The following is a 27,371-nucleotide window of genomic DNA, read 5'->3' as shown; positions in this document are numbered from 1 at the left end:
ACATCCAACTTTCATATTCCTCCATAAAACATCAAAATACAAGTAACTCATGCATGAGTAAATTTATAAACATGAACCCTAGCATGAAATATGGGTAGAAATAGAGAGAGTAAGCTACTGGGATTTTAAAAATACGAAGAACATTAAAAACGAGGCTTGGGAGTAGTTACTATTGAGCTTGAAAAGCTTGAAAACCCTACCTATAGAGAACCCCCAAATTTTTGGCAGCAACATGAAAGAAATGAGCTGATTTTTTGGCTTAATTTTCCCATTTTATTTTATTAAAATGCCAAATAACCAAAATGCCCTTAAGCCCTTTCTGTAAAATTTCATCCATACAGGCCCATTTTTCTCCAAAAACTTAGAAATCTGGTAAATTACTCTCTAAGGACCTCTAATTAATAATCTAAATCAATTTCATACAAATTTCTTCTAAAACCCAAGTTTTGCAATTTATTCATTAGTCCCTAATTTCTAATTAGACACTGTACTCAAAGAATTCCTTCATGAAACTTTAACACATGCATATTCTCATATTCTAGACCTTATAATAATCATAAAATAAATATTTTGATGTCATATTTATGGTCCCAAAAACACTGTTCTAACTAGGCCTATTTCGGGATGTTACAGATTACCCGTCCGAGCTAAATCCTTATTACACCCATATTCTTCGGGAGGCTCGATCACTCAAGGAACACCCATCCGGGCTAGATCCTTTCTATATTGAGATCAATGGATTACCCGTCTGGGCTAAATCCTTTTCTGCAACACATACAGGATCTCAAGTCATATAAGCCATAATTTAACCATCGGATTTCCCTTTTTATTTCAACCGGGACATTTATCATCTTTTCATTTACATTAGCACGTCTTATGGATTATCATGCAATGAATATCTAATTATCATATATTCAAGAACATGCATTTTTAAGTATATTAAGAGTTTACTTCGGGTTATACGAACTTACCTGGTAGTCGTTTCGGATTCGTGTCTTGGTTATTCTGAAACCTTTCGTTTTCCACGGTTGACCTCTGGAATTGGTTCCTCGGGGTCTATATCAATACAATTAGACTATTAATACATCATATTTTTCATTTGAGGATTAAAACTCACTGCCCAGGAAAAATTACCATTTTGCCCCTAACCTTTCACAATATTTACAATTTAGTCCTAAGGTTCGTATAATGAAATGCATGTAATTCTTTGCTACCCAAGCCTAGCCGAATGTTATTCACACTTATAGCAACCTATGTTTTTCCTTCATTCTATATTTTTCTACCCATTTTCACAACTTTTACAATTTAGTCATTTAAGCCATTTCCATGAAAAACCACTTAGTAAAAGTTGTTTACCATCTTTTAAACTCTCATATTCCTTCATATATCATCAAAACACAAACATATCATTCATGGGTAATTTTATAAACATGAACCCTAGCATGAGATATGGGTAGAAATAGAAAGAGCATGTTACGAGGATCTCAAAAATACGAAGAACATTAAAAATGGGGCTATGATTAACTTACTATCAAGCTTGAAATGTTGGAAAATTGTAGCTATGGAGACCCTTAGAAATTCGGTAGCATGGAGAAGAAAATAAACTAATTTTAGCTTGATTTTTCCCTTTTTATTTAGTTTATAACCAAATGATTAAAATGCCCCCTTACTAAATTTCCAAAATTTTCCATACATGCCCATTTTTGTCCAAAAACTTAGAAATTGGGTAAATTACTCTTTAAGACCTCTAATTAATATTCCAAAGCAATTTCATAAAAATTGCTTCTAGAACCCAAGTTTTGCAATTTATTCAAATTGGTCCCTAATTTCTAATTGGACACCTTGCACATAGAATTTCTTAATGAAACTTTAACACATGTTTATTCTCATATCCTAGACCTCATAATGATTATAAAATAATTATTTTAATGTCAAATTTGTGGTTCCAAAACCACTATTCAGACTAGGCCCTAATTTCAGATGTGACAAGGAGCAACTTCCTAGCTGCCTCACATTGTTGCAGTCTTTGATCAACACATGCCATTGTAGTAGTCTTAACCAGATAAGATAATGGTGAGGAGGTGGTTCACCATAAAAGGCTTCATAGGGAGTGCTGTGCAAAGTAGTATGGTAAGTCGAATTGTACCACCATTTTACTAGTGGTAACCATAAAGACCAATTAGATGGACACTCCCCTGTCATACATCAAAGGTAAGCTTCCAAACTTCTATTAAGAACTTCAGTCTATCCATCACTTTGGGGATGGTAGGCACTGGACATTATCAACTTGGTCCCTAGTCTTTTGAAGAGTTCTTGTCAAAAGTGGCTAATAAATACCTTGTCACGATTAGAGACAATGGAGTTTAGTAGACTATGTAGCTTGTAAATGTTGTTAAAATACTCCTGGACCACTAAAAGAGTAGAAAAAGGGTGAGTCAAGGCTAAAAAATGGACATACTTAATAACCACAACCAAGATAACATCTTTGCCTTTGGAAAAGGGAAGGCCTTCTATAAAATCCATGCTTGTGGATTCCCAAGCCCTAGTAGGAATATCCAGTGGTTGCATGAAACCTAGTGAGGCAGCATTGTCAGATTTACATTTTTGGCATGTTAGAAATTCCTTCACCTATTGTCGAATATGCTTAGTCCTACCCTTCCAATATGCCAAACTTTCAAGTCTGTGTCTAGTGGCATGAGTACCTGATTGTCCCTCAAAGGACTCTCATGGAAATAACTGAATAACTCCCTTTGTAAAGTCTGGTATGCTCATACAACCATTTTTCCCTTCCTTCTAAGAACCTTCCCATCTCATGTGTACTTAGGATAAGACTGAGGTTGTTGTTGTAATTCAGAGCACAACTTAGTAAGTTTATCATTTTTCTTCCATGAGACTTGGACCTTAGCTAACAGGTTAGAAATGATTGTGCTAGTAGTGAGCTAAAGACATTGGCCTATAGGTAAGGCTTCTCTTCTAGACAAGGCATATGCCATAACAGTGTAGCTCCCCTTTCGATACACCATTTCAAAGTCATAGCCAAGCATTTTGGCTACCCATTTTTGCTAAAATGGTGTAATTGTATGCTACTTAGATAGGAACCTTAAGCTTTGATGGTCTGTGCTGAAATTGAATCTACTACCAAGGAGATAGGAATTCCACTTCTTAATTTCCAATAGGACTGCCATTATTTCTTTCTCGTAAATTGGAAGGGCTTAATGTCTAGCTCTCAATACTTTTCTAAAAAAGGTAATTGAATGTCACCTTTACTGCAAGACTGCCACAACTCCTTGATTGCATGCATCAGTATTGACATAAAATTCAAAATTAAGATTAGGGATGACCAGGAGTAATGATGTGATCAGTGCCATTTTTAAAGATTGGAAGGCCTCCTCAGTTTGCTGATTCCATGACCACTCAATATTCTTAAGAAGGTCAGTCAGTAGTTTAGCAATCACCCTATGCTTACGAATGAATCTTCTGTAGTATCCAGAGAATCCCAAGAATTGCCTAAGCTCCTTTACCGATTTGGGAGTAGGCCAAGTCATTACGTTATAGACTTTGGTAGGATCCATTGGAGCTCTCCTAGTTTATATCACATGCCCCAAATACTTTATGGTAGTGCCAGAAAAAGTGCATTTGCTTCTCTTAGCAAACAACTAGCGAGCTCATAACAACTTGAAAACTTCCTTTAAATGTTGCATATGAGAAGATCAATCTTGTGAATAACAAGGATATCATCAAAAAGGACCAAGACTGTTTTTCTCAACAAATGTTTAAAAATTGAATTCATAAGGGCCTGAAAGGTAGAGAGGTCATTAGTTAGCCTAAAGGGCATGACTAAGAACTCATAATGCCCCTAATAAGTCTTGAAGGCAATTTTAGGTATGTCCTTATCTTTCATTCTTTTTTGGTGGTACCCAGATCTAAGGTCCAGCTTTGAGAAGTAAACAATCTTGCCAAACTTATCTAAAATCTCCTCGATAAATAGAATAGGAAAATTTTCCTTCATTGTAAGTTGATTCAGTTGTTAGGATGTCTGATCAACCTTCTTCTTGACCATGACTCTAGGAGAAGAAAAAGAGCTGCTACTGTCCCTTATGACTCCAGCTTGTAGCATTTTTCTAATCAACCTTTCAATCTTATTTTTTTTGGATGTTAGGATGTCTGTATGGTTGAACCTTGACTACTACTGATTTATCATTGAGAGGTATCCAATTATTATGGAGCCTAAGTGGAGGTAAACCAGTAGGTTCATTAAAAATGTCGACATACTCATCTAACATCTACTGCAACTCCAATGGTACAGGGTCAACATTGGCTAAGAGGACTGTTTGTAAATGAGTGATCATTATCATGGCATATGGTCCTAGCAACTGGCCCACTGAAGAGAAACACTTGGCATATTAAGAGATAGTAATCAATTAGAGTGCACCAAGAAAATACCTTGCAACTAGCAAAGTTCGTTGTAGTGGAAGGACTTCATGGTAAAGAAATTGAATTCCCATGTAATAGTTCCAAGTGATTTTAACCATTGAACCCTAAGGACCAAATGATGACCCTTGATTGGTAGAACCAAGAAATTAGTAGAAAAATACAACCCTTGTAAGCTCCAAGGAACTAATTGTTACGTCTTACTAGTAATCGAACATCCCCTATCTTCAATAGTAACTTTAAGTCTGTCCATCTGCCTTATTGGCCAGGAGAGTTGTCTAACCAACTTAAAACTAATAAAATTGTGCGTGCTACTAGGTCAACCAACATAATCACTGGAATATTACCAATATGAGTTGCAATCCTCATTGTTTGAAGACCCTGAAATACTTGTAAAGCATTGAGAAGCAATGTTGGGGTCTTGCTACCTCATCATCTTGAGGACTCTTATCTAAGTGGTCCAAACACTCTTGATGCTCCTTCCTCTCAGCACTAGAGGTGGAATCAAGAAGCAACTGGTAAAGCTGGGATTTGACACACTTGTGCACAGGAGTGAACTTCAACCCACACTAAAAGCACAGGCCCTACTTCCTCATTTCTTCAATTTCAGTTGGAGAGAGAGATTTGTTTCTCACTGAGCCAATAGGAGTAGTTGGGCTATTGTTCTATGACATTATAGTAGTGGTAAGAGGTATAAAATGTATTTTGGACACTGAAACAGGTGATGGAAACAGTGTCGGGCCTTATTATTATTACTTAATCCAAGATTGTAACCCTTATTTTATGTATTAGCTATACACTTTCAACTTTTCTAGCCACTAAGAATCCTTTAACAAGAGATGTGGGCTTAGGTAGTTGGAGATATTGACCTATTTCAATCTCGAGGTTATTGGTGAATATGCTCAGGGTATAACTCTTGAATAGTTGTAACTGGTTAAGTCGGCTAATGAAAGAGTCATGGTAATGATCCATAGTCCCTGTTCGCTTGAGTGAAACTAGTTCAGCTATCGGATCTTTAAAAGTACTTGTAACACCCTTAACTTGTATCTGTCGCCGGACTAGGGTTAAAGGTGTTACCGGACAATCGAAAACATTTTACAAACAATTCACATACATTACCCACCATCAGAATCAAACATGATCATAATGTCCCTTATATAGGTCATCAAGACCTTAAACATGCATTAGAAAGGGGTCGAGACTAAACCGAGCACATACAAAATTTTTTGAAACTAAAACATTTTTCAAAATTGTACAGGCCACACGCCCGTGTGAATAGGCCGTGTGCCTCACACGACTTTAGACACATCCGTACGTCTAGGCCGTGTCAAAATAGGGCATACATACTGACTTGTCCACACGGCCACAAGACACGCCCGTGTTCCAGGTCGTGTAAAAATTAGGGAGGCTATGGACTTGGATCACACGGCCAGTCACACGCCCGTGTGTCTAAACCGTGGTCGAAACTAACTTGGCCACACGGGCTAGCACACGCCTGTGTGTGCGACCGTGTGGTCGTCCAGGCTCATTTCAAAATGGCCCATGAGCAACACAACTGAGACACACACCCGTGTGAGCAAAAATAGGCCATTTACAAGGCCAACTTGCCACCCATTAAGGGTCCTCCCTACAATCATCAAACAGACACAAATTGCATATCAAATTCAAACCATTTCATAACCAAAACATACACCATTTATGCCAATGCATTTTCAACAAATTCTATTTTCAATTCATCAACCAAATCATATCAAATCTAAACTAAAATCATACCAAAACATATGTTTCAAAACTTCAAATTTACATCATACAATCTCATAACCAAACTTACCATTTTCTCAAATAAATATATATCAAAACTTACCAAATTTGACTATTTCAATTGGTCATCCATAAGCACATCACATATCATATACCAAAATCAAACATAAGATCAACTAAATGAAGCCATATCACATGGCCAAATATATACATCTCAAAACATAATCAAAGTACTTCTAGCCTATACATGCCATACTTTAATATATACATTTTCAAAATGTACCAAATTAAGGTTTGATAGTGTGGTGACAATCCTCGATGATCCCTAAGCTCCCGATAGCTACAATATCTATAAAATAATGCAAACACACACAAAGTAAGCTTTCAAAAGCTTAGTAAACCATATACAAATAAACTTATCATTTAAATCATATAATCATCATCAATTTGCATATAATTCATAGCCAAATACTATCACTAACCTCAATGTTCATATACATTTCATATACTCCAAATTCTTTAGCACATATAGTATATTTTCTTATGCTTTTATCATGTATCAAAAATTGATCACTAAAGTACATTTACTTACCTTTTTACATCAAATATGATACCCATTCCAAACGTACCTGAATCGGATACATGTTCACATCATAATTCATTTTCTTGGGATGCCCGTTGAACCATTCAGAATCATAAGGATACGCGGATAGCTCGAAAAGCTCGTACAATGCCCACGTCCCAGACGTGGTCTTACATGTAATCAAATATTGATGCCACTGTCTCAGACAGAGTCTTACATGAAATCAAGTACGATGCTAACGTCCCAGACGTGGTCTTACATATAAATCTTAAGCCGATGCCAATGTCCCAGACGTGGTCTTACACTATAACACATATCGGATCCTATGTCATGACATATGTATCCTAGCTATTCTTAAAGTTTGTACGGGGCTTTTCAGACGTCGTAACTTTGTCGATGCTTTCTCGAATATCTCATATTCAGCTCTCATATTATCATTTATCACAATACAATGAAAAATATACATGAATAAATCAATTCAAGCACATTTATTTGTATATCGACTTACCTCGTATGGATTCGGATGACGGAATTAGCTACTCGACAACCTTCGACTTTCCCTGATCTAATTCCGTTTTCTTTAATTCTTGATCTATATAAATTCAAATTTAACTCTTTTATTCACCAAATCACTCAAATAAATCCACAAACACACATTTAGGGCATTTTACAAATTAGCCCTCACATTTTTACATTTTGACAATTTATTCCCTAATCACAAAAATCACATAATACACAAAATTTGCATATACCCAAGTTAGGCCAAATTCTCATAGCTTTCATATAAGCCCATATGTTTCATTTATTTCACATTTTAGTCTCTCAAGTTACAAATTTCACAATTTAGTCCAAATTACTCAAATTTTTAAAAAATTCAAAGACAAAATATACTAATCCAACACATATCTTTAATTTACCAACATCAAACTTCTTAAAGCTCATAGTTTCATCAATATCTCAACTCAAAATCATCAAAAAAATCAGAAATTGAGACATGGGCTTGATAGTATACTAAGCAACGATCACAAAAACGTAGAAATTATCAAAAATCAAACAAAAATACATACCTAAATAACCAAGATGAGTGCCTAAACCCTAGCAAGATATTTATTTTCTTTTTCTTTCAATTTTCAGTAACAAAAGGATGATAATGGCTAAATTTTATGTTTGTTTTATTTTTATTAACTTAAATACTAATTTACTTATATAACCTTAATTATAAAACATGAATTACATTTAATTCATGTCTATAATAGTCCACTCACCATGAAATTGGCATAATAAGAACATAAAGACCTCACATTTAATAAGACAAATCAATTAAGCACTTTAACAAGCAGCAGACAACTTTTACATTTTACGCGATTAGGTCCTTTTATCAAATTGAGCACACAAACGATTAAATTTTCATACGAAACTTTCAAACATACTAATTCACATATCATAAGCATGGAAAATAATATTAAAATATTTTTTGACTTAGATTTTTTATCTTGAAACCACTATTTCAACTAGGGTCTAAACCGGACTGTTATGGTACTAGAGCCAGAACGCTCTTTCAAATGGTGAGCATAGGATGGCCATTAAGCACTTTAACAAGCAGCAGACAACTTTTACATTTTACGCTATTAGGTCCTTTTATCAAATTGAGCACGCAAACGATTAAATTTTCATACGAAACTTTCAAACATGCTAATTCACATTTCATAAGCACGAAAAATAATATTAAAATATTTTTTGACTCAGATTTGTGGTCCTGAAACCACTATTTCAACTAGGGTCTAAACCGGACTATTATAGTACTAGAGCCAGAACGCTCTTTCAGATGGTGAACATAGGATGGCCATGAAAACAGGTGGAAATCGCCTTGCTTTTGAGTGAAAAAATGGTGTCAATTTAGTGCCTTACCCTTAAGGTGAAGCATTATAGTCCTGATCTTGGCATGATCTAGAATTTATTCTTCCTTGGAATATTGCTGTAATTTAGCCCACCATCCTAAAAAATCTGAGCCATCATGTAACCTCCCAAACCCGGCCTAGATGTTATGGCTAGATTGTACTTTTAAATACTTTAAATAAACTCATTTTAGAGAAAATCGTAGTTGTACTTTGAGTTAGCTTAAAAGCATTCATTCATTAGGTCGTGTATGCTTAGGATTCATTTTATTGCTGATAGTATTATTTTAGAAAAATCGGTTGCTTATCGCTCTTCTTTAAAAAAAACTCGATGTTAAACTATACAACAGAAAAATCATTTTTCAAGTCATTTTGGAAACTTAATTGCTTTATCGATTTGTTTTTCAAAAATGGTTCCCTTGTAATGCAACGGAAACTAGCAAACAATATCAAATTTTACTTAAGCTCGATATCATGCATTATCCTGTTAATATGCTTAAATAATTCATGCATGTAAATATACTAGAAGAAAAGTTACCAAACCATAAACCAGAAGTAATTAAAAATTACAAACCAAAACCATTAGAGATTGATTAATACTTATAAAAAAATAATCCGAGGTCCAAGGTGATTCTCTGAATGCCGAGTCTAGTCTTAATTTCAAGGTTTACCTGAAAAGTTAAACACTATTGGGCGAGTGAGTTTATGAAAAGCTCAGTGTGAGTCGAAGAATTATTTAAACAAACATAAATATTGAATACAGTGAAATAGATTAGCTTTAACAGAAGAAAACAAAACCATAATAGGAATTTCATATCATTACATAGCCATCATCAAATTGATGCCAAACGGTGTATGAGCATAGATCATCATTCATTCGAGTAATAATCATTAATTTTGATACCATTCAATATAATCAAATACAATACGTAGCATAAATCAGTAACATTCAAATATGTTGTGGACATGATGCAATGCAAAAAGGTTCCTACCCATACCATCCGCTACACACCACGAGTTCCCCAGAACCCGTCATTCGAACTCCAAAACATTATGGGCTTAAGCCCGTTCTGATTAAAACCACCGATAACAATATGTAAAAAATTCTGCCAGTAAAAATACAGACAAGCTGCGGGTAAAAAGCTAATTTGCCATTCCCCTCGGTACTCTAGGTGCAGTGCACTAACTATGAATAATACGAACTTAATATGCTATCAGTACTTCACGGAACTCCTTTGTCAACCACAAAATCCCAACCCAATGCATATGCAATATGTCACACAATCTCATACATAATTATATTCATTTGACATTCTCAACATGTCCTCAATAATCACATACTTTCAATAAATGGAAACACTATTCCAATCTTTCAAATTACCATTGTGTTGGTATCAATCAATATCGTTCAATTTCACTACATTACGGATTTTCATTGTGCATAAATAGCACCCTTTTCAGTACACAATATAACAAATATCTCATGCATTTAAATCATACATAAGCTTAATATCTCAACACATTATATCATTCAGTCAAACATTCTCATATCTCATAACTCAAATATGCAATTACAAACTCAATCAAACATTCATACTATCAAACTAACAATTTTGCCAACATGTCGATCTTTTAAGGTTCGAAACATACATGGTTCGGCCACTCACAAAATCAATAATTTGACTATTAAGACAATCCAACCAGCAAACTAATTTATCAAATATAACATGATATTTAACATTTTCAAGCAATTTTATGAGTTTAGGACCTACACCTTATTTTTCGTTTCCTTGCAATGCACGAGTGAGTCTTCCAATTTTCCTTAATAATTCCTTAAAGGAACCTAAACCAAAATTCAGTATAAATTCAATAAATTTTCCATTAAACCAGCCCCCAAACACCCACTTATGAGTTAAAACCAATCATTGATATTGTAACTATTTTATGAATCCAAGCTAGTTAGATTCTTTACATTGTATCGATGTGAACCATACATACTATTGTTCTTCGTCTTTATGGATGATTTGGGGCGTTTGGGTCAGCACATAATTCAATAATATACTATAAAATCAGTAGCTAATTAATTATTAAATTCCTTCATTTAATCAATTTAAAACCTTTACCCAACTCTAAATAACAAACTAGTTATCCTTAATTGCACTTACGCTTTATGATTTGTGAGTTTCGAATGACCAATTGATCAAGAAAATTTTCCCTAATTGACATGAGTTTAAAAGCTAATTAGGAGGGTTGAAAAACTCAAATTAAGGCTAGAATTAATTGGGCAAGGTTTAAGAAACAAAACAACCACCTTTCTTGCACATAGGCGCACATAACACCACCCATGGTGGCTAAAATTGGGGTTGAATTTTAAAACGTTTTGAGATCTCATTAAAATATGAAAAAACAAATTTGAAATCATTTAAAATCTCCAAAATTCTAGATCTGAAAATTTAGTTTTTAATTGACAAGATTAATATAAAATTGAAGAGAAAAGAGATATTACCCAAGCTAGTTGAGAGAAACAACAACGACACTTTGTTGGCAATGTTTGAGATCGATCTTGGGGGTTCAATATTTCAGATTTGGGGCTGATTTAGATGAGTATAAATGACAGCAATATAATAAAGAACATGGTGCAAAATCTTGATGCAAAAAGAAAAAGAAAGACATTGTAAAATGCGAGGAGTAAGCAATGTCATTAATGGAGGAAAGGAAAAAAAATAAAATTAAAGAGAGGGAGAGGAGGAGATGAACAACTAGGGAAATGAGGAGGAGGATTAAAGGCTGATTATTTTTGAAAAACTAATGTTTATACCTAGGGTTACAAGGCTTGGGTGGTACACATATTAAAAATAAAGGATTTTTGCCAAAAATTAAATTATTTTGCAGTAGAAAGGATTCGAACTTGTGACCTCATTTAATTTCTATAATTTCTCATATTTCTTTTAACCATTAGAATTTTTCCTCATTCTTGAAATAAATTTTTAATATTTATTTTAAAAACAAGGCATGTTGCATATTAGGGTGTAAGGCAAAATTTGTAAAATAATAAAAATAGTAAGAGAGAAGGGATTTGAACTTGAGTTTCAAGGAATATTTCACTAACACTTATCCAACGAACCAATACCTCATTTATTTCCTAAAAATGCATAGAAAATCTTAAAAATTAAGGCATGATCACTCTCTCTTGATTCAGAAACCCGATTCTACTAACCTCTGATTTTTGGGATGTTACATATCAAACCTAAGGCACTTAAGCTTGTATCCTTTATTCTATGAAACCTAAATGTTAAATCAAAGTGTAGCTCCCAAGATGCTCATATCAACCACTAGTGGGAGGGGGAGTTGTTCTTTGTGTAGGAGGCCATGTGGATGACCTCCCAATACCCCCTTTTCCTTATCAAGTGAAGAAGTAGTGGATGTGACTGGTGCTGAATTTAAATACTGTTCAAATATCCCCTTTGACTCAAATATGAAGTCATCCTTGAAATCCTTCATTCGAGCATCTAGCTTACTTTCCATTGAAAAACCTCCTGTTGGAGCTTGGTCAACTCCTACTACCAGTGTACTACATCTTTTTGAGAGCGAGTGGTGACTCCGTCGTTGACCATGAGGAACCTAGCTCTAATACCTTTAATACATTTCCAACACAAAGAAGAGAAAAGAAAGTAGAGAATAGCACGAGAGAATGAGAGAGAAAAGAAGATTCAATTCAATTTCTGCATGACATTATTCCTTCCTAAAACTAACAGAAATAAGAAAAAGAAAAAGAGACTGTTGTAACATAAATGGATCCAGTTATCAAAACTAACAAATGAAATGCATTGTTCCATTAAAAACTTAAAAACATTAAAACGCACCATTTTACTTAAACATAAAAACACACCGTTTTATTTAATACCAAATGTAATTAAAGGCAACATTTTGTTAACTGCTTTTAACGACCATATCACGTCGTTCGTTTGCAAAAGTGAGAAGATCCTGGGTATTTCCGAACCAACACCTCATTTCTTTAAATATTATTATTTTCCTCTTTCATATAATATTATATATAAATAAATTTAAATTATAAGTCCTTGCTTATGAATTTCTCGAAATGAATAAATTTTAAAGAGCACATGAAAAATAGTGAGAAAATTGACACTTATTTATAGTACAAGTGAGAGCTATGAGAGTGTTCTCTAGTGAATGTAGGGAATTATGACACTTCCCTTCCTATAAAGAGATAAAATGGTTTTTTTTTTAATTCATTATCACATAAATGCTATTAATTTCTAAAAAAAATCAAATTATATAATTGTAAAGAAGTTATAAATATTTTTTATTAATAGTGGGCCTCACATATTATATTAATATTTTTAAGAATATTATATATAAATAAATATTTTCAAATAACTATTTTTAATTAGTATAAAAAATTTTAAATTTAAAAAATTGAAAGGCAAGGGGTTTCCGCAAAATTCTATTGAGAATAGTTATTTCCCCACCATGTGTAGAACCAAAAAAATAACTATTATCAAGATATATCCTACATGATTAGTAAATACTATTTTCAAGCTAAAATAAAATGTCTTTTTCTCGAACAAAGCAATTCTTATTACAACTATATACACCACAGAAAGGTGATTAAGTGTCGTTTCAAAAATATTGTAACCTTTGGATGGCTAAATACATCGCATTAACTCATCATTTTAGCCTAAATTTATATTTAAAACATTATTATAATCACTGCTATTAATTTACATATATTTCGAGTTATTTTCAAACCAGTACCTCTTTTCTTTAAACATCATTATTTCTCACTTTATATATATATATTTTCTAAATTATAAGTCATCTCTCATGAATTTCTTCAAACTAACAAAATTTAAAGAGCTCGTAAAAATAGTGAGAAAATTGACACTAATTTATAATGTAAATGTGAGTTATGAGAGCATTCTCTAATCAATGTGAAGATGAGAAGTGAGAAAATTTATCAACTATATTTTTACTCAATCTTATGTTGCATTATATTAGACAACTTAATAAGTTCCTAGTTTTATCTTCTTCATAAAAAAAATTATGTCTTAACAAATCAGAATACTAAAATATTAATAATTGTGTTTCAACAAATAAAAAATTAAAGGTTTAACTTTTAAAGTATTAAGTATAGTAATTAAATATCAAATTTTGTGAAAGGGTATAACCATATTTCTAAAAAGAATGAAAAGAAAATCATATATATTAAATAAAATAAATGTTATCTTAGGATAAAAAGACCACAACAACACTTCATGTTGATAGAATTTCAATAAGAATTCAATAGAATTCTAGAAACCCTCATTTTTCAAAATATTTTATATTCGAAGTTGAACCTTCGGGATTAGGTCTTAGTAGCTTCCTAGAGTTTTGGTTGTTGAAGGCTCTCAATTGTTTCTTTTATCGTCAAGGAAGTTCATATTCTGTTGGGTACTTGTGATAGAGCTGGATCCATAATTTGTTATGGTTAGTCCCATGGTGTTGTTGTTGAAGGTCCTAGAACCATCAGAAGCCCTAAATTATGGAGACTAGCTTGCAAAAGGACCTAAATCATCAAAATTTGACGGCAATGATGTTCCGGTATAGAATTGCTTCTTGCCTTCCATTCTTCTTCTACAAGAATTCTTGGCTTTGATGACTATAATCTACTAAATTTGTCATGATCTGATCATCGATAAAGACTGAAGATTCAGTAGCTTTCCTTCTCTATTTTTTTCCTATCAGAAGAAATTGAAATAAAAAGCTACAAATAGACAATGCAAAATTAACAACTTTTTTTCCCAAAAAATTAAATTTAAAATGGTTAAAATATAATTTATAAATTCATATCAAAATCTATCTTTTACATTTGTTTTTTTATTGTTGGGGATAAACCCAGTTAAGAACAAGTAAAATAACGAAGAGCTTGAAAAGATCAAACACAAATATTTTACGTGAAAAAAATCCCTCCGAAGAGGATAAAATACCACGGGCAAAGATAATTTCACTAAAACAGCAAAAAGGTGTACAAAATATAGAGAGAAAACTCAACCTCAAAACCCGAAATAAGAACCCTCAAAACATAAACACAAAATTCTTTAAAAGCCTGTAAAGACTAATATCTAAATGTGTAATGAGTTGTTTTTCTAGGGTGGAAATATGGTCTAAGGTCAAGTAATATTAAGATAACCTACACTAATCAAAGTTTAAGTGGGAAACTAAAAACAAAATTTAACTAGGAGAAGAAAATCTGAAAAATACGAGGTATAACTCCATAAATCTCTGAAAATTGCGAGGCACATGGTTGACATCTAACAGTGTCCTAATTGTCCCGTTGTGCATCCTAATATGAACAGTACCAATACTTGTTACCTTACTGGGTGAACCATTCCCCATGCGCACAAATCCACCTTTAACTGAACTGTATGTGGAGAACCAGTCCCTATTGGGACACATACGAAAAGAACATCCTGAGTCTAGAATATACTCGAATTTAAGTTTGGAGTTTTCACTTGTTGACACCAACAAGAAATCGTCACCCTTTTTATTGGCAAAATTAGCACCAGTTAAATCTTCCTCGTTGCTCTCAGCAGCACTTTTATTTCGTAGTTTGTATCAATTTGACTTGATGTGACCTAACTTCTTACAATAACGACATCTTTTGTTTCACTTCCTTGATGCTACCAAAATTGAGGCTTGTCTATCTAACTTGCTATTCGAGCCAAACTCATTGTCAAGTTTGTCTTTGCTCAATAGATAACCCTTCACATTATTGAATAAGAGATTATTTCTGCCATAAATTGGGGTTTCCTTGAAAGACTTGTATGAAAGGGGTAAAGAGCCAAATAATAGCATAATTTGATATTCATCGTTAACCTAAACTTCAACATTCTTTAAATCATTTAAAAGAGTAATAAATTGACTGATGTGATCTCTGAGGTGTTCACATTCGTTCATGCGAAACGTGTACAACTGTTGTTTTAGCACTAATTGGTTAGTCAGAGACTTTGTCGCATAAAGGGTTTCTAACCTTTTCTATAAGGCGAATGTTTTTTCCTCCATCAACACCTCCTGCAACACATTATTTGTTAGACATTATTGAATCGTGGATAAAGCCTTTTTATCTAACCTATCTCATCTAATTTATCTTGTCTACATGCTTTTCTCTGTAAGGATCTTCTCAAGATTGTCCTAAATCAAAATTTTCGTCATCCGAACTTGCCACAGATTCAATTTTGTGATGCCATCAAACTTATCAATATCAAACCTTGTTCCTGCCATCTCTGAATGGGTTGATTACGGAAATCGAACTAGCTCTGATATCAGTTTGTTGGCGATAAACCCGGTTAAATAACGAACAAGTAAAATAACGAAGAAATTGAAAAGATTGAACACAAATATTTTAAGTGGAAAAACCTCTCCGAAGAGGATGAAAAACAATGGGCAAAGATAAATTCACTAAAATGGTAAAAAAAATAGTATAAAAGATGGAGATAAAACTAAACCCCGAAACCCGAAATAAGAACCCTCAAAATGTAAACACAAAATTCTTTGAAAGCTTGTAAAAGTTAATACCTAATGTGTAATGGGTTATTTTTCTAGGGTGAAAAATAACCTATTTATAGGCTAAATTTGTAGATCAAATAATATTAAAATAGCCTACACTAATCAGGGTTTAAGTGGGAAACTAATATTAAAATAACTTATACTAATCAGAGTTTAAATGAGAAACTAAAAACAAAGTTTAACTGGGAAAAGAAAAGCTAAAAAATACGATGCATAACTCCACATTTATTTAATTTAAAATTTAAAAAGAATAAATTTATATAAATTTATTATGAGTTAGTAATTTAATATATATACAAACTAATTAATGAATTGTATAAATAAATAAAACCCTAATTGAGATTTTAAATTTTATATAAGTTAAAATGTATAAATTCAATAAATATAATATTTATAATATTGAACATGTGAACGAAATTAAGTAATTGTCTATTAATATATTCTAAATTAACTATAATTATATTCATAGGAATAAAGTATTCCAAAATCTCAAAATAAAAATATTTTTTTTCAAAATTTATGACATTAATTTTTATATATTTTGTTATTGACTACACAATAAACGACACAACATCTATAATATTAATATTTAAATAAATATTCAAGATAGAAAGATATCATGAAAAAATTAAAATATATTATGAAAGTTTGATTGAGTAAGAAAATTCTTACATTTAATTTATGAATTGTATTCTTTAATAAATTTATATTAATAGAAGTTTTAAATAAAATTAAATAATTAGAAATATTTTATTAAATATGGGTATAATCTAAAGAATAAATTAAAATTTGGTTTAGTTATAGAGATTAAATTGAATGATCAACAGTCAATGAAGGATTAAATTAGAAATTAATCCTTTTTAAGAATTTAGACAGCGAATTCGCTGAGTTTGATGTGAAAGTAAAAAGTAAAAAAAATTAAAAACTAAAAAAATTCAAAGAAAAGAGAGAGAAAATAATGTGAGGTTAGGTTTTTTATTTTTTTATTTTGTAATAGTTTAGATTAAATTTTGTGTAGATTAAGATAATTAGGAGTTTAAATTATATTATGATAATTAGAGTTTTAATTTAGTTAAGATAATTAGGATTTTAAATTAATAGGTTAGTGTTATGAAACATGCCATCATCAACCCAAAACCTGAATGGGTTTGGGTCGGGTTCTATTGAGCTCGATATGCTACTTGCCATCATCGGCCCACAACCCGATGGTTCTATCAAGCTCACATAATAATGGATGTTCACAGAATGGGTACCTACATTCTCATGCGAAGTGACACGTGAGATCGTGCATAGGACCGCATAAACACATGTTAAGTCTAGAATAGGATACATGTTGACATGTATGGAACCTACCTAGTATGTCATATCAATGAACAATACCCATATCATATAAGTAGAGAAGTCTCACAATCTAAGAGAGACAGAGAAGCAAAAAATCAAAATGGCTCACCCCAATGAGAATTTTCCCATTAATTTTTTGACAGGACAACCTGGAGTTTATAGTGCTTGTAATCAACCCGATGAGGCAGATTTATTTGCTGGTTGGTTTGCCGATCGGCCAAAAAATTTGGGTAATTCAGCTCATGCAGGAGCCTCGAATTCTTTTGACTTGAATATCCCTTTTGGTTAGGGATTATCACTCCCCTCTGATTAGGAGGCATCCCCACAACAGTTTTTTGCTTTTCAGGAGTAGATGAGATTGATGAGGGAGCAGATGACTTTGCAAAATGTTAGGTTTGAGCAATAGCAAACATTTCAACAAGAGTTATTAAGGCAGAATGAGGACCTGAAAAGAAAAATACAGTCAGATAATTCTGATCTCCATGATAATACTGTGATACATGAAGATCACAACTTCTAAACAGCTTGTGACCTATGTTCACAGCTGATATTATAAAGGTTAGGTGATTTGAGATCGCAGCCTAAGTTTATTTGAGTTAGCTGATTTAAGATCGCAACTCCTAAACAACTTGCTAACCTACGTTCGTAGCTGATATTATAAAGGTTAGTTGATTTAATATTGCAACCTAAGTTTATTTAAGTTAGCTGATTTAAGATCACAACTTCTAAACAGCTCTAACCTACATTCACAACTGATATTATAAAGGTTAGTTGATTTAAGATCGCAACCTAAGCTTATTTGAGTTAGCTGATTTAAGATCACAACTCCTAAACAACTGGTTGACCTATATTTGCAGCTAATATTATACATGTTAGTTGATTTAAGATTGCAACTGCTAAACAACTCACTGACCTATGTTCACAGTTGATATTATAAAGGTTAGCTAATTTAAAATTAAAACATAAGTTAATTTGAGTTAGCTGATTTACTACCAGTCATTCATATAAATTCAATATTCAATAACGCATCATGCCAAACCTTTCATAAACTTAACATAAATAACTCACAGTCATATAATTGCATCTCGTAATACAACATATACCATGCCAAACATTTCATCTATTCAGAATAATCAAATTCATAACCAACAGTATTTGCATGTCAACACTAAGTGCACACACAAGACATCAACACCTCACCACAAGTTGATTTAACATTGGTAAAACACCAATTCATCATATTCAGTATTTGATGACACGGAATATATCCATTTGAGATCTGAGTCCAAGAACTCACCTAAAAGTTGACGCCAAATCCATCCTCTACGCTTCTCCCTTTCTACACGAGCCTCCTTAATCAATACAACACGATAGCTATTTCAGAATTCAACTATGACCATTCATTATAACAAAAACTACAATTTCTTCACATGCAAATGCTAGTGAATGATTATCCACTAATTTACCCCAAAACAGAACAAAAAAAATAATTTACTAAAATCCATAACTACCTTTTTCTTCTTGAATCTGCTAATGCAGAGAGATTAGAAAACTTACTAGCATTCAAGATTTCCAATTTCTAAGGCTAAATCCTTAGTCTCTCCCTTTCATACATGAGCATTCCTCAATCTTTCTCTCTTTCATGGCAAGCAAAAGAAAAGAAGAACATAAAAAAACTAAATAATTGTCCTCTAAGAAGAATGCTTCTCCTATATATAGTCCTTTCGACCCCTATCACCAAAACCAATTTACAGTTAACTGGAATTTCCTTAATCATCATGTCTCCCACTAATATATGTGTAGTTCAATACTAACAGGATTATGGTTGAAACCTAACTTTTCTTCAACCAGCTTGCTACTTCTTATTATTTGTAAAAAGAACATGCCATATTAGTGAATTTTTCAACTTAGTATGCCAAACTCTTTTGCTACCTAAGATCTTACAAATCTAGGTGTGACAAAACTTGCGTTTTAAAATAAACATTTTGAAAAAAAAAACTTTTAGTTATGATCATTGGATTCCAACTTATGGCCATTTGATGCCAACGTCTTAGTACTGTATTTGAAATGCAAACTTGCGGTTTAAAACAAACGTCTTAGTACTATATTGGAAAAACAAATATGCTTTTTGAAACAAACTTTTAGTTATGACCATTGGATGTCAATGTCTTACTTGGATGCCCACGCCTTAGTATTGTATTGGAATCACCACCATTCATTTGCAAAATCTTAACATTTTGGTCGCTAAGTGCACTGTATTAGAATCACTATTCATGTGTAAAATTTTAACACTTATTGGTTGCAAAATCTTAGTACTCTATTAGAATCACCATGGTAACTATATTAGAATCACCGTTCATTTTCATTTACAAAATCTATTACCACCGTGGTCAATGTATAAAGTATGTTAGGAAAGTTCCCAGTTATTTCCAAACCAATAGAGAGATTATTATTTTATATTATTATATATCAATAATAAATAAATAAATTTAAATGATATGTCCTATCTTATAAAATTCTTCAAATGAAGAAACTCTAAAGGGCTTATGAAAATAGTGAAGAAATTGACACTTATTTATAGGGTAAGTGTGAACTATGAGAGTATTTTCTAGTCAATGTAAGATTAAAATTAATTTTTTTATTTCTTAAAGTGAATCTAAAAATATATCTCTTATTAATTTATTTTTAAAAATGTATCTAATTATGTATTTAATGCCACTATGGTAATTGTGATAATTTGCATTTGCAAAATCTAATACCACCATGGTAACTATAATAAAGTATGTTAGAATCCATTGCAAATTTTAGGAAAGTTCTGGGTTATTTTTTTACCAGTAGAAATATTATTATTTTATATTATTATATATCAGTTACATATAAATAACTTTAAACATATGCCTTGTCTCGTGAATTTATTCAAATGAAGAAACTCTAAAAAGCTTATGAAAATAGTGAGTAAATTGACACTTGTGAGCTATGAGAATATTTTGTAGTTAATGTTGAATTAAAATTAACTTTTTAAATTTCTTAAAGCATCTAAAAGTATATATCTTTCTATTTTATTTATTTAGTTTAAAAAATGTATCAAAGTATGTATCTTTTATTTTATTAATTTATTTATAAATTAAAATTTTTATTGAGGATATAATAGTTTTTTATTTAAAAATAATAATAGGGTAAATGATTGGATTTTAAATTGACTTATAAACCATGTGAGCTACTTATTTGCAAATGTGCAAATGATACCAAGGTTAGGAAAGTTCCCAAGGGAAAAAGTTCCGAATAACTGCCAAACCAATAAAAAGATTATTATTTCTATCTTTCATATAATATATTATTATATGTCAATAATATATAAAATAATTTTAAACTATAAGTCTCTTTTATGATTTTTTTTAAAAATGAAATCAAATAAAGAAATTCTAAATAACTTATGAAAATAACCAACAAATTAACACTTATGACATAATAATTTTTTTATTTAACAAAAAGGATAATGGGGTGAAATTTTTTTTTGTAGTGATAATTATTCTTGTTTTAAACTAATCTCAAAATTTTTAAAATATATATTGATTAATTAAACATAGGAATAAATTAGGTGGCAAAAAGTTAAATTATTCACGTCAGTTGAGGCGGAAGACTTTGTAGTATATATGGTATATGATATGCATATGCATATGTAATATTTTAAAATATTTTTATTTATTTAAAATTAAAAATATAATAATTTTATAAATTATCATCTAATCCTAGGGTTAAAAAAACTAAGTAAAATTAAAAATCAGCCCGGGCTAAAACGTTACGTAGAAGTTAGAAACAAACCTTATCACTTAAACCTCGCCTTAAATTAGGCAATTTATTCCAAAAATGGGAGATTTTAGACACATTTATTCTTTTCAAAAAATATTTCTATTAAAAAAAACCATTATCTGTCCATCGAAAAAACTTGTAATATATACTAGTTTTTCAAAAGAGAAATGCGGTTTCAATTGTTTCTGATCTGTCCCTCCTTAATAAAAATGAATTTTCTTTCTCTTGCTCACTGGTCTTCTTATATATTCATCTTCTCTTCTGTTCAGGCAACTCAATTTTCGCTTTCACTTTTTATTAATTTTCTTCAACAGAAACTTGTTAATTATCTCTTTCTTGAATCTGGGTTTTCCCCTTTCCTCTTTTTATTTTAGGGTTTTTGGTTGAGTTCAAATTTCAATTCTGGATTTGTGTTCCTATATCGGGTATGTTCTTTACTGACAGAACAAATACGTTATGATTGTTTCTCTCTTTCAGTATTAATTTATCCTTCATGAGTGCTTGATTAATTTATTTTATATATATATATATATATAAACATTTGCAATTTAAATAGCAGAGTTTTATGTAAAAAAAAAAAATTGAGTTAAAAGTATTGCTTTCTGGTATTCATTTGCATGCATGGCAGATATGTGTTCATTCTTCACTGTGAACCTCGGGCAATCCGTTCCCTTTAAAACAAAATTAATTTTGCACTGTAATTTCATTTCTTTACGTAGAATTAGATCAAAATATGCAATCAGGAGTCATATTTTAACCTAATATTTATTTTATCACAATTTATATCTATGTTTTGAATTTTATTTATTATTATTATATTTATAATGTTCCATGAAATACTAAAATTGTATATATTTTCTCTTATGGAAAAAAGAAAAAAAAGAAAAAAACAGGGTTTTGAGATGCAAATATCTGAAAGATAAGATACTGGAAAACCTAGCTGTTCTTGAAGCTCGATGATTTAAAACCCTATTCTTGACTTTACAGATATCGTTCCATTTCTTTTTTCTCTTTCATTTCTCTATTTATCACCTAATTTTGTTACCTTTTTTTTACAAAAGAAATTAAGAAAACCCAAAGCCAGTTTGAACGATCCAAACCGAAAACCCAATTTTCTTGTATGATGGCATCAAGCGTCGTCGTTTCTTCACCCTCTTCTTCTTTGATCAGTGATTACATCGGTTCGGAGAGTTGCCTTCATCTTGATAACAACGAAGGCCCTCGCGGCGGCGGCGCCGGTGTTGTTGATTGCAGTCAAAGTCGTGGGAAGCGAGAACAACGGCTTCAGACGATTATTAAGAGAGAGATTCCGCCACCGATTCCGTCGCTGGCTCGTAACAACAACCTGCCTTGCCCGATGCCGTGGGTGTTGAAAAGGTATTACACAAGTGACGGACGGTTGATTCTCAAAGAAGAAAAAGTTAGATTCAATGACTATATTCGAGCTCACCGTTCCAATGGTCGTTTAACGTTGCACCTTGTTTCTTTCAATGAAAACTAATATGAGATTGAAGCGAAGGTCGACGAAGTGGCTGAAGTCAGTGAAACCGATAATATTAAAAATGGCGATGATGATAACAATGACAGCAAGGCCGTTGAAACTTTGGTTGAAGAGAATGAACCCCCTTAGATTGAAGAGTCAATAGTGAAAAGTCCATTGGTGAGACTCCATAAGAGAGTGGGATTTCAACAAACTGAGGAAAATTCTTGAAATACAGCAGCAGTGTAAGAGCAAGCCCCACGTGTTTTCTGGGTTTGCCACTCCACAGTTAATTAGGGTCTAACCAAAACTCCTCCAAAAAAGAGTGGTAATGTATCGATTTTCTGGGATAAATTGGAATCTGTACGCAGTACGGTTGAGCAGCTTTAGGCTTAGTAGGGTTTTTCCTATCTTCACTTTGAGTTCAAATATTCTGTATTTTTACTGAGATCCAACTCTATATAAAACATCAATAACACTCAGATTCAAGTTCAGAGTTGAGCCTGAGTTTTTCAATATTCTAATCTAATTATCATATCCCAATTCATACGTATTAAGAGCGCTGTTCATAATTCTATGGTTTAAGGTCTCGTTATCACCAAACAAGTTACAGGAGTCCATTGTACAATTTTTTATTTGTTAATGATTTTTTTCTCCATTTATGCATATAAAAGAGAAGATGTTAAATTATTATATGAAACAACAACAAAGCATAGCACTTACACGCCTACATTTTGACGAAAAACTAACTAGTTACAATCTTTTTCATGCTCATTTTAATTTGGATTGCTTACCATTTACACTGCTTACAATGATCTGTTTAACATTCATGACATCAAATTCGATCCATTCTTCTAATTTCAAATAATTAATGTATGGAACTCATAAAGTGTAAAATCCACGATATAATAATTGTTTTTCTTAAAAAAAAGAAATCCTCCAATCAGATTTAATTATTTAAATAAAGTTAATATTATATGCCTTAACTAATTCGATGAAAAATTATGAATAACTCCTTTTTTATCATTTATTTTTTAATTAGCAAAAAATCTTAATCAAGAGACATTAATTTTTTTAACCCTCTTCAGATTAGATTTGACAAATTGAGCAAAAATAACAACCTAGCTATTTTTAAATGTATGGCTTAAAAATTCATTTTTTTTAATAATTTACCTTATAATGGTAAAAAAAATGTTTAATAAATAAAATATGAACTTTTTCTTTATGAATACTGTCAAGCCTCCAACTCAAATATTAAGAATCCTACAAGCATGTAAGATGAGATATTGTACTAAACCGAAATCTAAAATATCAAACGAATCTTAAGTATTCACAAAATTCCTATTAAAACTTAACATTTTTTTATGAGGAACCCCAGACCTGAAACTTGATTCTTATACTTAGAACCAAATCTGATTCGAAAAAATGAATGTTGGTATTTTCTTGAACATCGAAACTAAATCACAAATAAATAAAAAATAAGGATTAAAGAACAATAAAAAGGAAATAAAGAAACTAAAAATAATTTAAGGAAAATAGAAGAAAAAAAAAGATAGGACCTATCTTACGGTCCCTCTAATAAACAAAGTGATTAGCAATGAGGATTATGGAACAACTTCTTACCAACTCACTTGAAAACTTATTCCTAGCAAATTGGATTATTGGATCAAAAAGTCGAAACGCCACAACATCAAAATAATTTGATAAGTAGTAAACAACTCTTCAAACAAGAAAGTAGGAAAACCTCACGGTTTAATCTTATTAATAAAGCAAAAAATCTATGAATTATAAAAAGTATACCAAGTTATGTATTTATAGCCCAAAAATCTAAGAAATCCTAAAAGAAATAAAACTCTAATGATTTTTGTTTATGCATAAGTTGCAGTATTAGGCCATGCTTTGGAAAGTTAGCAGTTTTGGCATAGTGCGTCATTTGATCTATTTTAGCAAAAAAAATACATTGATTATTTGATAATCCTTAAGCCTTAATTCGAGTAAAACAAGATTTAGTTATGCAACGGAATTCCAACAAGCAAAGTCCCAACTGTTAGAATCGTTTCTCATGGATTATGATGAGCATCATAACAATACTATGGCTAATATTAGTGAGCATTTTGGCTGAAGATAATGATAACTTACCTTGTTGACTTTATTAATATTGGAAATGGTGGACATCAACTTGCACATATGATAATATTAAATTGTTATCCTACTTATCTGTTCAAAGGTGGCAACTACAGCAGCAACATGCATGCAACCATGCAATCATGCACGAGCATGCAAGTGACCAAGCATCACAGCTGAAGCATGCTATTGTCCAAGGAGTAATTCAATTGGCATGTCCATGTGACAGTTGACTTTTGTTGTTTTAATGTAACCTTTTGTATTTGCGAAGGTTTAGTTAGATGCTTAGTTGTTTAGGAAGTCATTATACTGATTTAACATGTTATTTACTTGCACAAGCAAGCTTTGTTTTTTACCAATGTAATCCATCTACTTATGTACATGTAATTTGAACTTTTCAAGTAATGAGAGTTGCCAACTTGTTTTCTCAATTTGTTCATCCGATTTTGCTTCTGTTTTGAGCTTTCAAACACAAAATTTCTTTACTTGTTTCATTATTATTGCTTTATTGCTCAAGCTTCAACAAGAGCTTCATATTTCATCCGGATAACTTTGTTTTGTTTTTCATCCTGTGAAAAATTTCAACATATGGTATCAAGAGCCTGTTGTCTTTGAGGGCCTTGGTTGTGCACAAATTTGTGGCTGACTCGTGTTTGAAAGAAAGAAGCAGGAACTGTTGTTGTTGGCCTATTTTTAGTTGCTGTAAGTATGAGCTTTTCACCACCACCACCCCCTGTTTTTGTTAGTGAAAACTACAATATCTGGGCTGTGAAAATGAGGACATACCTGCAAGCACATGCCTGTGGAATGTGGTCTAAAATGACACTGAACCACCTCCCTTGAGAGAAAACCCGACCATTGCTCAGATCAGGCAGTATAATGAAGATTGTGCAAAGAAGTACAAGGCCATGTCATGCCTTCAAAGTGGAGTTTCAGATGTGATCTTCACAAGAATAATGGCCTGTGACAGTCCAAAACAAGCATGAGACAAACTTAAGGAGGAGTTTTAAGGATCAGAGAAGACCAGGCAACAACAACTAATAAACTTGAGAAGGGACTTCGAGAATCTGAGGATGAAGGAGTCAGAGACTGTCAAGCAGTATGCTGATAGGATCATGGCCACAGTCAACAATATAAAACTACTTGGGGATGATTTTAGTGACCAGAGGGTAGTTGAAAAAGTCATAACAACCTTGCCAGAGAAGTACGAATCAAAGATCTCTTCCCTGGAGTACTCGAGGGACCTATCGACTATTCCCTTGACAGATTTGATAAATGCTCTCTATGCACAAGAGCAAAGAAGAGCAAACAAAAAGTAGGAGTATTCTGAGGGAGCTTTTCAGGCCAGAGGCAGAGAAGGCTCAAACTCGAGCTCAAGTTTCAAAGGTAAGAAGCCTTGGACAGAAAAGAAGGACAAGGGCAATAAAGAAGCTACCAAAAGAAAGTTTCCACCTTGTGCTCATTGCAAGAAGACCACTCACCTTGAAAAATACTACTGGTACAGGCTTGACATTCAGTGTAGAGGCTGCAAACAGCTTGGACACATTAAAAAAGTCTGCAAAAACAAGCCAAAACCACAGCTACACCATCAGAATCAAGCTCAGACTATTGAAGATGTTGAAGCACAGGAAGAGCATGTCTTCACAGCTTCTTGTTTTGCAAGCTCAAGCAAGGTTAGCAACATGTGGCTGATTGATAGTGGATGTACATATCACATGGCATCAAATAGAAGCATGTTCAAGGAACTTGACACCACCTTTGTGTCCAAAGTCAGAATAGGGAATGGTGAACTCATAGAGGCCAAAGGCAAAGGTAAGGTTGTGATTGGCACAAAGTCAGGTAACAAAACCATCTCTGAGGTTCTTTATGTACTTGAAATTGACCAAAATTTGCTGAGTGTTGGTCAGCTACTAGAGAAGGGGTATTCTCTCATTTTTGAAGGCAAGGTTTGTGTGATCAAAGATGCTATTGACTAGGTGTTAGCAACAGTAACCATGAATGATCGAAGCTTCACTTTAGATGTGAATCAGCTAGAACCAAAGACATATGTGGCTGATGAATCAAGTTTGTGGCATAGGAGGCTGGGCCATGTGAACTACAAGTCACTTGGCCTGCTGCACAAAATGAGCCTGGTAGAAGACATATCCTGGATTGAAGCAAAGAAGGATGTGTGTGAAATGTGTCAACTTGGTAAGCAGACCAGACTGCCCTTTCCAATCAACAAGTTTAAAGAGCTTAAGAGAGGCTCCAGCTGGTCCATACAGACATTTGTGGACCTATGAAAGCCACCTCCCTGAATAGAAACAGGTACTTTGCATTGTTCATTGATGATTGCACCAGATTTTGTTGGGTAAGCTTTCTAAAGAAAAAGTCAGATGTT

Source organism: Gossypium hirsutum, chromosome A02, assembly GCF_007990345.1.
Source record: "Gossypium hirsutum isolate 1008001.06 chromosome A02, Gossypium_hirsutum_v2.1, whole genome shotgun sequence".
NCBI lineage: Eukaryota > Viridiplantae > Streptophyta > Magnoliopsida > Malvales > Malvaceae > Gossypium > Gossypium hirsutum.
This window is presented reverse-complemented; position numbering follows the sequence as displayed.